The 13,213-nt window shown below is 42.4% G+C and overlaps 1 protein-coding gene across 8 annotated transcripts in view; it reads left to right on the top strand.

Annotated features, from left to right (window-relative positions):
* Nebl (nebulette) overlaps positions 1-13,213 on the top strand; it is a 392,277-nt gene that overhangs the window by 55,461 nt on the left and 323,603 nt on the right. Inside the window, exon 1 of one of the 8 annotated variants that reach the window (NR_156125.1) lies at positions 9,324-9,371. The exons of the other annotated variants lie outside the window; for them this stretch is intronic. The gene's annotated coding sequence lies outside the window, so the exon portion shown is untranslated. Of the gene's footprint in view, positions 1-9,323; positions 9,372-13,213 lie in introns of those variants that run through there. 8 annotated transcript variants of the gene reach the window in all.

Raw genomic sequence — 13,213 nt, 5'->3', positions numbered from 1 at the left:
GTGAGCATGTAGAGGTCAGTGGGCAACTTTTGGGACTTTATTCTATCTTTCCATGGTATGGCTCATGGGGATTGAATTCCATTTGTTAGATTTAGTGTTAAGTGCCTTTGCCCAGTGAGTCATCTCACTGGCCAACTGCCTTAGTTCGGGTTACTATTGCTGTGATGAAACACTATGACCAAAAGCAAGTTGGTGAAGAGAAGGTTCATTTGGCTTGTAAGTCCACATCACTGTTCAACAATGAAGAAAGTCAGGACAGGAACGCAAACAGGGTTGTATCCTGGAGGTAGGAGCAAATGCAGAGGCCATGGATGGGTGCTGCTTACTGGCTTGCTGCACATGGCTTGCTCAGCCTGCTTTCTTATAGAACCAGGACCACCAGTCCAGGAATGGTATCACCCACAATTGCCTGGCTCTCCTGTATCAATCACAAATTAAGAAAATTGCTTACAGCCCAATTCTATGGAGGTATTTTCTTAACTAAGATTGCCTCCTCTCAAACGACTTTACTCTGTGCCAAGTTGACATAAAACTAGCCAGCACACCCACATTTGCATTTTTCTGACACATGAATGGGTTTATATACAAAACACCTTGTCTCTTAGCTCTGTGGTTTTCAGCATAATTTAATGTAACTTAGTGGCCCAAGTAACCTTCCACATGACATCACTGTCCTGAATACAGGACATGAGATGTTGAGTTAAACTGCAGTATTCTTTTGACCTGGCTCTGAGTTTTAGTAGGATGGAACTGAATAAAAGGGGTAGACTCTGAGATCACTGGACTTGACCCTCCCACCACATCTACAGACATTTAGTGTTTTAAGCATTCAAAGGAATACTGTGACCAAAGCTCAGAACTCCTTTCTAGGGGGCGGGGTGGGGGAAGAAAGTCATGGAAAGAAATGTATTTTCCCTTCTTTGAACTGAAGTTGTATGAGATGAAAGAGTACAATTTTGGGATTGCTTGATATATAGTATTAAAAATGTCTCAGAACCAAACATGCTTTAGGAATGATCTGAGTTTTCAGCCATGTCCAATTTTCTCAGTGTGGTTTTCCTAGGTCTTCTGCTTTGGGAAGGAAGTTAGGGGTTATCATGTGGAGCTTAAAAATGTAGTTTCTTTAGATCCTTTGCCAGTATTCCATCATCATCCTAACACAAAGAACATGGTAAACACCCACATTCTTCATGGAGAATCCCTTTGAACCAGATCAACCACAGAGAAGTAAGTATCTTGTTACACACTAAGTCACCCACTCCTGTGTTCACTGTGTGCCCTTTCTCAAAAGAGCCCACTGTCACCAGGAGCTACTTTGTTATCACTTATGGCATTCTGATATAGAATACCCTGTGCATTTTTAACTTCCACAAAATGCCTTTGAAGAATGTCAACTAAAATGTAGAGGGGTAATGGAAGATAGTATATGGTGTATAGCCACCATAGTACTTCATAAATTCTCATAGTGATTCTGGCAAGGATGATGAGGGCCTAGTAAAATTAGTAAGGGAAAAGATTATTAGGAGCAGAATACCCTCACAGTGTCAGATCATGGACTGCTTCATCACGAGGGAAGAGGTAGCTTAACAAGGGAAATCCCCGAAGACAAAGTCAAGCCAAGAGGAAGAAAACTCTTTTCCCCACCAGTCACTTGAGCAGCATTCCTGGCCACAATGCTCACCCTGAATCATACCCGGAGAAAACAAGGAAACAAATCCAGGGATGAAGGCTTGTACTCTTCAGTACCAGTGATCAGACACAAGGAGGATGGGGGGATCTGTATTGTTTAAAGGAGATGAAGGGAATACGATATCTAAATGCAGTGTGTGACTCCTGACTGCATTCTAGGCTTGGGCAACAACTGCAAAGGGCACATGTGGGCCATTTAGGGGACATTAAAGTCAAACTACAAACTAATTAGATCATATTAGTGCTAACTTTCTTGAGTGTGGTAATTGTGTGTGTATAAGAGAATGTCCTTGTTTGTATATTTAAAAATGTATTTAGAAGGTTTCGTCAGCATTCAGAAGTCTGGGTTTTATTATGCTGTGGCCACGCATATGTGCCATTCTACTCTGTCTTTTCCCTTCCCCTCCCCCTTTACACATTCCCACCCTCCGTGGTCCTTCTCGCTCATCCTCATCCTTTCTCCAAGCAGTCCTTTCTCATTTTCATGTCCCATGCATTCTGTTGCTCTTCCCTTTCTCCTGCCTGTTCCCTTACAACACGTTCATCCCCTCCTGCCCCCTTTCTTCTTACATGTGTGTACACTTATGAGCACAGATTTAAATATAGATTCTGCATAGGAGGCAAAATATGTGGTGTTTATGTTTTTGAGTCTGGGTTATATCACTTAACAAAATGATCTCCAGCTCCATCCATTTCCCTGCGTTACCATGATACCATTTCTCTTCATATATGTGAATTATATTAAATGAAGCTAGAGGGGTGGCTCAGTGGGTAAGAGCTATTGCTGCACAAGCACGAGGACCTGACTTCAGATCCTGATGTCCACATTAAAAGCTAGGCATATCTGTGTGTCTGTAATTCCACCACTGTGTGTGTAGGTTTATGTGTGTGATAGGGATATAGGGGAATCACTTTAGTGGGGCTTAGTGGCTGCGACTAGTTCCAGGCTCACTGAGGGACCCTGTCTTGAGGCACTAAAGCAGACTGTAATAGAATAAGACATCTAATGTCCTCATCTGCCATCTCCACATGTGTGCACATAACTTACACAGAGTTACACCATATATATGTACAAAAGGAATTATATAAAGTTATTGCATGCTAATATCTATATATTGCATAACAAATGTAAACACTGTATTTCAAATATAAACATATTTATTATATAACTATATTACATGTATTTGATTTATTCCCGAATACCTATACGTATGTGCATGTATACATGATGTATGGCCAGATGTTGGTAATTGGTAGATTTAGATGGAGATATCTTTGATGCACTAATTTTGAAGTGTTGTTTGACATAAAAAAGTTGGAGGAAAGAACTTCTGAATTAAGGAATTAAGGGTGAGGTCATGGGTGGAAGCCTGGAACTGTTAAACTCAGGTTCGTAGCAGCACAGCATCCTTTAGGTTCTGAGCAACGCTGAGCTGGACGCCTCTGTCTGTCAAAGCCCGGTATGCACAAACATGGGTGCTGAAGTGAGGCTGAGGGAATGGTTCAAAACAAAGTATTTTTAGACAAGAAAAACTTGCTGCTGGACTTTCAGTCCCTGTCGTCTCGTTTTCACACTGTTACCTTTTTCCTGTTAAGAACCCCTAACTCCCAGGACTGGTGTAACAATTAATGTGTAAGGAGTGTGAGAACATTTTGTGAACTATGGACATGATGTCTGAGGCTTCCTTGTGTTTGTTTGTAATCATGTTGAATTACAACACCCAGTGTCATACCAGTACGTAGAATCCGTGTACAGAGAAAGGCAAGCTTGTTCAGTGACTTCATTACAGAGTCATTCCACAAAAATGCAGTTTAGAAAAGTAAAGCTGCCTCCATGTAGGTGGGATGGATAGAGTCTTCCTCTGGACTCTCTACAGTGGCGTCCAAAACACAGAATGTGCACCAGCTTTCTCAACCAAGGAACAGAACTTCACTCACTTTCTGTGCTCACGTAATCAGTTGCACTTGTAGAGCCTCTTTCCCTAGAGGTTAAAAGAAAGCAAAGAAGAGCCTTATTGTAAGCAAACAGAGCAAATTAAGTAGAGAGACGCTCACGTTGCTTGCTGAGTCCTTATCCTGAGGTCATTTCAACTGAGATTTTTAAGTATGTCTTGCTTCCAGCATTTGATTGTTAACAGCAAATATAAAAGAGTCAGTGTATGTGGAGGGAGTGAATGAGTGAAATGAATGAACATTTTGTCCCTTCTGAGGGAGGGAGGCCAGAGTTTCCGTAGATGTGACATTTTCATCTTGACAGGAAGAAAATGAGGCAGAAAGGCAAACATCCCATTATTTAGAAGTGACACCCATGTCTATTGTTGTATGTGATGGCTTCTTCAGTGAGGAGGAGCTATTGGTGTGCTGCCTATTGGGGGCACACGTTCAACTGACAGCAGTCTTGAGGATGATGTGTCAGCCAGACTGGCACTACGTCACCATCCATGTTCTTGGTGTGTGAGCAAATTGTCACGATAAATACATTAGCAATTCTCGAGTAATCACTGTATACAATGGAGCAATGTTGAGGCTTTGTGTGTCTTTTCTCTTTAAGCTTTGTAACAGTCCTGTGGTACACATGTACTTCTAACATCCTTATTTATAGATGAGATGAGCTCAGAGGTAAATACCACATATATGAAATCACATAGGTAGGTATAGCCATCTTGCTACGTGAGTCCAGGTTGCCTGACTCTAGAGTCCATTTATCATCATCATCACCACCACCACCACCACCACCACCACCATCATCAATGTATATTGAAATTTAAATTTATAGTAAACAAGTACATAAAACATAAAAATTTCATGTGACTCTGGGGTCCAGTGTGCTACTTTGATAGGTACACTGTATTAAGGTCTATATTATGGCAAACATATTTGAAAACATTAAGGATTCTTTCCTCTAGTTTTTGAGAAAAACAGTACCTTCTTGTTACATAGTCATCCTTGTATGCACACTGGAACTCCTTGTTTCTAATTGTTCTCATTGAGACACATTTCTCATATGCTGTTCCATAGTCTTTGGTAGCTACCATTCTATTCTTAACTTTAATGTGGCCAACATTTTATATTCCTTATAGGAGTAAGACCGTGATTTCTCTTCCTCTTCCTCTTTCTCTTCCTCTTCTTTGATTCTGGATTCCTTCATTTAACATCTCCCAGTTCCTTCCTTCCATGTTGCAAATGATAACATTTCATTCGTTTTATGGCGGACTGATATTTCATTGTGTACATATGTCACATAGTCTTGATCCATACATCTGTTTATATATAGCATATATATATATATTGGGCTTCAGTTCTTACACTTTGACTTGCTGATTTGGAAACACACATTTAAAGAGTTGAGCAAAGTTAGAGCACTTAGAGTAGCTGAGTTTAAGACATCTGATAGCCATGGTCCTCAGGACAGTGTATGAGTAGCAAGAAAGCAGAAAACATCAAAAGCTTGAATTTCTGCCAAATGATTTCAATTGGCCAAGGGAATCTTTCAGTGAGCAGAGCCAGAATTATTATAGGGTCATAGACTTGTATGCACAAAACCAGATAGGAAGTAAGGAGGAAAGTTAAGCGTCTGGAAGGAGTTTGTCAGATAAAGCAACATGTGCATGTGCAAACACACACACACACACACACACACACACACACGAGAAAGTATAGATAATCTGTTCTTTATAGAACTTGAGACCTTTTCCTTTCCAAAACATACTGATAAGAAAATGGGCTCTTACCCCTGCTTCTAGATTGCTTCTCTCTTGCCCTATTGGGCTCTTCCCTTTCCCCATTCCCTTCTCCCTCTCTCTTCACGTGGTCATGGCCAGCCTCTACTTCTCTACTCTCTCTCTCTCTCTTTCTCTCTCTCTCTCTCTCTCTCTCTCTCTCTCTCTCTCTGCCTTTCTCTGCCTATACTACTCTCTTAACTCCCCTCCCTATGCCCTGAATAAACTCTATTCTATACTAAAAAAAAAAAAAAAAAAAAAAAAAAAAAAAAAAAAAAAAAAGAAAAGAAAAAAAAAAGAAAATGAACTGGAAAGCCGGGGACTTGGAGAAGATACCTTTACATGACACATAGCATACAAAAGATATTCCTGGATATGTAAAAAACTATTCAAATTCAATAGTAAGAACATGATCCAACAAACGTGCACATGAAGACTGAAGAGACAGCTCTTCCCATTGTCCCCAGTCCCTTGCACCTCTGTTGGTATAGTTGCCCTTGAGGAGGCTGAAGATGCCAGGTTTGGAGAGGAGGCAGAGAAATGGGTGCTGGGTGCTTTGACGATGTTGCTGGAATGCATACCATGGAGCAAACAAGATGTAAGATTCTTTGTGGAATATAAAAGTTAGATTCCTCTCCAAAATGGTTTTCCTGGAGAAGTAAAAATGTATACAAATATATGTGAAGACTAACTTCTACATTAGTATGTGTATCAGCTTTGCTGTCTTAGTCCAATCTGGAAGCCACCTAACTGTTCATCAACAGGTGGTTGGATATTTTCGCCTTTCCAAACAATGTAGTACTACTTAGCAAGTAAAGGAACAAAATACTCAGTTCCCTCAACAGAGAGAACTAGTTTCAAAGTGATGATATGAAGTGAAAGGAGCCAGTCATAAGTACATACTATATGATTCTACTTCAGTAAAATTCTAAAAGATACCAATTAACCTGTAGCAATAGATAGCTTATTGGCAGAGTCTCGGTCTTGGGTTAGTGGGAAAGGTAAAGGGATGGATTACAAAGAAACCTGAGCAGTAGAGACATTTATTATCTTATTCACAGTGATATTTTTGTGGGCATACAAAATGTCCAAAGTTGTTAAATTGTATACTTTAAATGCATGCTTTATATTATATGTAAATCATACTTCACTATAGCTATAAAAATGGAATTTTGACAGTAAAGTTAGGCTTTATGTGGGACAAGGATCTTAATTTATGCTGTGGAGACTGTGAGGTGACATATTAATAGTTTTGGAGGTAGCTCTTTCACCAAGATGCCTACAGTATAAGCATGGCAACTTGAATTGTGTTCCCAGGTTCTTGTGTAATCTGCTGCCTATGGTGACACATGCTTATAACCCTGGTACTTGGGAGGAGAGAGGCAGGCTGATTCCGGGAACTCATTGGTCAGCCAGCCCACCCAAATTGATGAGATCTAGGGTCAGTGGAGAGAAATTGTGTGGGACACCTGAGGTCAGCCTCTGGCCTGCACACACATGCACACACTGACATGGACATGTATGCATACCACATATGGGCACATGCAAGCTCACATACACTGTTAGAGCAGATGAGACTCTAGCCACGATCTTTATCACAGAGCAATAAAATGACTCGTCCAAGATAGCAGCTCACCATCAGGTAAAGCGTTAAGACAGTCCCGTGTCTCGTGATCTTCTGTGAGAATGTTGCAGAAGAGCGCTTTGTCCTAGTAGGCATCATTGTGGCTTCCTCATCCTGAAAAATGCACCAGACACAGCGGTGCTCAGTAAACAGACTCTAGCTGCTGGAAGCATGATGTTTCCTAATCTGAATTATAGATGAGAACTGCTTCACTTTCTTGGCATGATGGAAAGATGGACTGAGTGCGGCAGATCACCTTTCAGTTCCGACTTATTAAACGTAGTTGGAGTTTCCTTTGGGCACAAAGCTATTTTGATGGAAGGGTTGACACTTCCCAGGTTGGGGAAAACCTCAGAGGTAGAATATAAAATAAGGGAGTCCATATATATATATATTTTTTTCTTAGCATCTAAATTTGGCTACAAGTTACTGAAGTCAAAGAATGGCTTAAAGCAAGGCAGGCGCGTTTTTCTCTGAAGCTTAGGTGTGGCATCGTTGGAGGATGTGTGTTACTAGAGCCAGGCTTTGAAGCTTCAAAGCCTCTTGCTGTTACTTGTGCATTGTGGTTAAAGGTGTGAGCCCTCAGCTTCCTGCTCCTGCTGCCATGGCTCTGCTCTGTGGTCACGCACTATTGCTAGCCCTCTGCAACTGGAAGACAAACGAATCCCTCCTATGAGCTGCTTTGTTCATATTGTTTTGTCAGAGTACTAGAAAAGTAACTAATGCAGGACCCATCACATGCCATTCTTTTCTGTCCTCCATTGTAGGGTTAGGTGTGGTCTCGCCACAGGGTACCGGAAGTTTTGACTGCGCTTACTGATGGATGTCGGGCTATTGTAAGCTGTAGTACACCGCTCCAGGGGTAGGTCCCAGGGACCACTGGAGCTGGCTCAGGGGTCCCCGAGCCTGCAGGGAGGCTGGGGCCGTCTGGTTCTCAGGCTCTTGGGCTCCCAGGCACCACTGGCAGTCGAGGAAGAACTGAGAACAGAGTGGGGGGCTTGGGCTGGATCTAACCTGGGGCTGAAAGGGAAAGAGGGGACCTCCGGCTGGATCCTTCGGGGATTGAGTCCTTGGCTTGTTGGCAATTGGCTTGACTTGGTGGAGGCTGTGGCTGGGAGCGCTAAGAGACCTGTGGGAGATTAGATGGCCGGCTCTTTAGGAAAATGTCTGCTCTGTTGCTCTCCATGGTGGATCCCGATGAAAAGAGACAGTCCATGGTTTTAAGGCGTTTTATTGTCATGGTGGAAAGTGGACAAGTGAAACCATACCCCACTTCTCAGGGAGGACTTGAGGTCAAATACCTTTTGCAGGGAGGAGTGTCTGGGAAGGAAAGCTTAATTGGCTAAGCCCTTCAGGCCTTTAGGTACCTCATTAAAATGGAGATCTGTCTTGAGGCTATGTGATCTGTGGTTAAGTCCGTTACCTGTTGAGGGGCTTGGGGTGTTGCCCTGAAGGGACTGAAGGACACAGATCTATGGAGGGCTGTGGCCTAGTGTCAGGAGTCTATGTCCAGGAGCATGGCAAAACACTACCCTATCATCCCTTTATTACTCTCTTCAGAAAGTGACAGAGAAGCTGTCTTCAGGTCTATAAATGGGGATGATGCTTTAATGTCCTGGGAAATAGCTTCTTTGGCTGTTATCATCACCTTTGAGAACTGCAGAGGGTTCCTGGTGAGGCAAGCCCATGGCAATGGAACCTTCAAATGGTACCCAAAGAGGAAGGTCATGGGGAATTTGTTAACCTTTCATTGATGGTGACTAAATCATTGCTCATTAATATGCTGTTGGAAACTCCATCTCTTATGATTTTTCTGAAGCAGCTGATCTGTATTTTCACAGAGAAGAAACTGAGGTATGTAAGGATATGCAATAAAGCAGCTCTGTCCTTATAGGAAATCAGTGGCAAAAATCAGTCCTGGAAACCCAAGGTAAGGACTTATGCATTGTTCCTTTGCCCATTGGGTGATATTTAATTTGGTGAAAAACCAGAAAAAGATCTAAAGGAGAAGAAAGACAACTTCAGGAGTCTTCTCTCCAAGCCCTATATTAAGAGAATCTACATTCCTTCGTCAGTGCATGGAGCTTGGGCCCCCCCAGAGTTCACAGGGAAGCTGGATGCCTTGTCCTTAAGAGCCAGGCATCTTGCTCTTTATCTTTTACATGGGATGCTAAACGGTTGCTTAGCAACATGGATTCTTCCAGCTCTGAACAACTGCAGCAGCGGCTGAGCTGACAATGGGGCAGAGTTAGAGAGAGATCCTCATTTTTAAAAGCTTCTTTGCTGGGCTGCGGGGAAAGAAAGAAGGAAAAGCAAGTCAGGCGAAAGAAACATCAGAGGTACCGTGCAGAAAGGCAGGCGGATGGCAGAGCGGTCTGGAGCCATGTCGTCCACGCTTCCCTTGCATGACTAATAAATGCTTCTGGGGCAAATTCAAAGGGCGTAATCACCACCACCTAGGATAATGAGGGAAAGTCAGAGCCCATCCATTGACTGAGATAGCTGGGCATGCTGGAAAGGGAAGTATTGAATAAATAGGTATTGAAACACATTTGTTCCCTGTGTGTTTGGGAGGGGGAGGGGTTGTTGTTTTTTATTTCATTTGCTTGATTTTGTTTTGTTTCTAGCCCAGGCTATTGGGATGTTGGTCCTTACCCCACATCCTTTTTGTTCTGGTGCTGAGGCCTGAACCCAACCTTTTGTGTTCATCAGTTGATTACTAAGCTAAGTTCACAGTTCCTGTTGGTATGCTTTGAAGGGAAATTGGATAGAAGGATACTTTAAAAAAATATTTTAAAAACTCTCTTACTGATAACATAAAAATGTGTTAAAAAAACTTTTTTGGCGGAGGGGTTTCTGGTATTTATAATAAAGGTATTCAAGAAGGGGCCAGGTTCACTTCTTTGTTGGATTTGCTGGTGAGTGGTTGGGAACCTCAGGGACCATTTCAACGTCACTGTCCAGTGACCTGATCCATCTTGCTAAGAGAAAAGATGGAGGCCATGTGCTGAGTGCTTGTAATCTATTTTCAGGGAGGGAGGCCACTGTCTTTCCTCTCTCAGGCAGGCCCAGCCTTTTGCAGAGCAGTTTTCTAAAATGAATCAGATGAGTTTTTCAGAGCAAAAGGAAGTCAGAGGATGAAATAAATAAAAGCAGAGAGGAAATTGAAAGGGGTAGCTGTGGGGGAACATATGCTTTCAGACGATACTCTAAAATAGACAGAGAGTGGATGAGACAGAGATACTGAAAACTGACTCCAGATGGCAGGAATAGCGATGGCAGACTGGTGTGAAGGGACAGAACAGGCTGGCACTTGGTGGGGTGGGAGTGGAGTGGGGGGTGGGGTGGGACAGGGACCTGAAGGATAAGAGGAAAGGCAGGGAGAGAGGCAGCCTGTGGATGTGAGGGCTAAGGGTCAAAGATCACTCAATTCCTTACCCTTGCTTTATAGTTCAGTAATTTGTTCAGTGTGCTCTTGTCACGTGATTGGTCCCTTTTATGATGCATGTATGGAATTGGCAGAATTGTGCCACTTTGATGAAGCAATTGGCCTGGGAAAGCCAAATCCTCAAATCACCAGTGGATGAGAGGAAGGGATGGGTTTGGAGGAAGCAGCCCAAGGGGATTCTATCAAATATTATTTGCATATACATTTAATTTTGGTGGTAGGATACTTGTGCTTTTCTGTAACAGTCTTGAAGAGCTAGGTGACTTGAGTTTGTCTCCATGGATGGATTGGGAAGAAAGGAATTACTGTAAGGGGGAATGGAGAGATGGGAAATTATTTCAGTGCTAGCATTCTGTCCAGAGAGCTTCTTCTTACTAAGTCTTAATGGTAGGAAAGTTCTTCCACCATCCTGTGTAGGAACCAAGGGCAGTTGTCTTGTATAGTCATTAGGTGCCAGTGGGTTTCCTGATTAAATCTGGTTCTTTCAGTAAACATTTATTGACCGCCTGCTCTGTGCCTGAGAATCCTAAGCTAGAATGAGGGAAAAGCCACAGCTCTGGGTTTGTATTGTCTGTGAACAAATGGAAAGATTTCCTTTTCTCTATATCCTGAATGTGTGTGAGGACACTCATGTGAGTATGTGCTAGTATAGCAGCTGTGGCTTGCTCTTCTAACCTGCGAGGAACCTACAGAGTTATAAACCCACAGCCACCACTCCCCCCCCCCCCCCCAGTTTTCAACTGACCTTTTTCCCCCCTTGCTGATTTCTGCTTTTTGCAACAACAGTCTACATTTATATAATTGTCATTACAATGTAAGTATTTAGGTGTGTAGCTACCAGGATTACTGAAGAATCTGATATTCAAAAGATATCACAGATGTTCATTTTGTGTAGAGCTCTCAATTAGCACTTGACACTTGTCTAGACCCGTGAGCCAAGGGGAAAATGTGGTTACAGGTGAATGTATTTACTAAAGTGCCATTAATCTCATGGAGATATGCCTAGTAACAGCCATAAAAAGTCCAGTGTCTTCCTTCATTGAGTGGCCCCTGTCCTGTTTCAGGGAAACGCCAATAAATCTCAGGTGTTGGGAATGCAACACCTGCTTTTGGGCAGCTACCATTCCAGTTTCATCAGGGACTCACTCAGCCTTAGCCTTTCTGATCCCATTTCTTTTTAACTTTCTCATGTGTTCTTGTTGCTTGAGCTCATTTGTAAATCTTTGTTTGGGAATGATGTAACCAGTGCAGTTCAGCAGAGCCCAGAGCCTGACCGTCGTATATAATCATTTAAGCAATGTAGAAACCAGGGCCAGCCTCTTGCTATTGGAAACAGAAGGCACATGATTGTCACTTGGTCTGTTTCATTCACTGCATTGTGAGAATGCGATGAGTAATTACTGTCAAATTTATTTGGGAGCAAATAAGTTAGGGTGAAAATTGCCAAAGTGGAGGAATCTTAGGAAAAATGTCTGTTAAGTATATTTTAATGAACATAAGCTGAGAAATACTCTTTTGTTTTAAAGGGATAGCTTGCATATTGTTGCCATTGAGTGTCTTTAGTCTGAGAAGGACTAAGGATCCACCCAGAGCTTGATGGCCAAGTGAAGGGGCAGAGCAGACAAGGAAAGACAGGTTAATGTGAGGGAAGCACCCATCTGTTAAATGGGTGTTCTCACCTCCAGGTCACTTTATAAGTTTTCTAAGTGTTCAGTGTCTTAGAACTTCTAATACCTTCCTCATTTTTATTCAGATTCCATACTTGACTAAGGTTTTCACCCTTTAATAGATTGATGTGTGTGTGTGTGTGTGTGTGTGTGTGTGTGAGAGAGAGAGAGAGAGAGAGAGAGAGAGAGAGAGAGAGAGAGAGATAGCACAGGTATTTCACAATGACAGGGTATCATTTATGAGTCTTTCCTTCCATCTTGTTTTGAGGCAGAGACCTTGTATCTGATGCTGTGCTTAGTTATCCATCTTAGCTGGTTTACATGCCTCCCAGTGACTGGGGGTAGGCTGAGGGAGGGATGCACCCCACAGAAGTCACCTTTTTTTTTAAAACTGTTAATTGTTTTTTTGTGAGTTTCACATCATGTACCCCAGTCCCATTCATCTCTCTATTTCCTATCTGCTCTGTGCCCATGCAACCTCCACTCCGCAAATAACCAACAAATAAACAAATAAACAAAACAAAACATAGAAAACATTTCATAGTAGAAGCTGTAATATGTCAAAGTATGCCCCTCTGTCCACACATCTTCACTTGCAAATGTTCATTGCAAAGAGCCATGGGTTTTGTTTGAGGTCTCTGACTTCTGTGACATCATCAATACTGGATCCTCACTGTGACTCCTCCTGGTTATCCTGATGTTGCCCTGAGTCAGTTTTGGATCAGCAGGATTGGCCTTTTCACATATCATAACCGTTCACAGACGATAGAGAGTTTTGGGTGGGCCAACTCAAAAGCTCTGAAACTGGACCTTGGTGGCAGCTGATGCAGTCAGCCTGCTGGCTCTCCCTTATTAGTGCCACCAAGGTGACTATTCCTGCACCAGCAGCCAGCTTTTTATGTGGGTTTTGGGAACTGAACTTGGGGGTCATTGAGCTTGTACAGCAAGCAAGTGCTTTTTCTTTTTCTTTTTCTTTTCTTTTCTTTCCTTTTCTTTTCTTCTCTTTTCTTTTCTTTTCTTTTTTTTTTAAGCTGTGACACCATCTCTCTAGCCCCTAAATATTTTT

This window comes from Mus musculus, chromosome 2 (assembly GCF_000001635.26).
Source record: "Mus musculus strain C57BL/6J chromosome 2, GRCm38.p6 C57BL/6J".
NCBI classification, from domain to species: Eukaryota; Metazoa; Chordata; class Mammalia; order Rodentia; family Muridae; genus Mus; species Mus musculus.
This window is presented reverse-complemented; position numbering and strand designations above follow the sequence as displayed.